Genomic DNA, 874 nt, shown 5'->3' on the forward strand with positions numbered 1-874 from the left:
TGTGCACTTTATTGTTGGACCACGTGTTATCATGAATGAAAAGTTGTATTGAGCAATACAACTGCTTACGGAATTACACGTGGTGTGCAGTTAGCCAATCAGAATAAAGTATTATAATGAAACATACATCTAATGTAATTATTACTTGTTATAATGTATATATATATATAGATGTTTATCATGTTTATTATTTGTTATAATGTTTGTCATTGTTTATTTCTAATCTTTACTGTTAAGTCCATTTTGGTAATATCCTTTTGGTGTGGTATTTATACATCCTGCCATGACCATTGTGTTATCATGATGTCGTAATTTTTCGTATTCTTGTTTTTCATTTTTGATTAATATGCTTTGTTTATAGAGTGTCTGTTTTATATGTATTTTAAAAGTCATCAAAAAGTTTATTTTTACTATATTACTATTAGCATTAGTGTTATTATAAACTTAATCCTAGATTAAATTACTGCTGTTTATTTCCATATTTTTTCCAAAAGCCAAACACACACAAACACACACAAACACATAATATTAGTTACACAGTGTGCAATTGTTCTAATACGAGAATTTATCGAATCAATAAAATTCCTATCGGGTGAGGCGAATTGCACACTGAGTAACGAATTTATCCTGATTTTGTTATATTACATATAATTATATCAAAATCATATAGAAGGACAATATCAACCAAATATATTTTAGCTATTTAATCTAAAACTTTGAAAATTAAAAATATAAGGACTTTAAAACAACTCAATCTTTTAATTTTTTTTTTGGGTAACTGGTATAAGGGAGATAATCCCAATTGACGTAATAAATAAGGGAGATAATTCTTATTGACGTAATAAAATAATGACTAAAATATAACGACAATATC

Source organism: Mytilus edulis, chromosome 9, assembly GCF_963676685.1.
Source record: "Mytilus edulis chromosome 9, xbMytEdul2.2, whole genome shotgun sequence".
In the NCBI taxonomy this organism is placed as follows: Eukaryota; Metazoa; Mollusca; class Bivalvia; order Mytilida; family Mytilidae; genus Mytilus; species Mytilus edulis.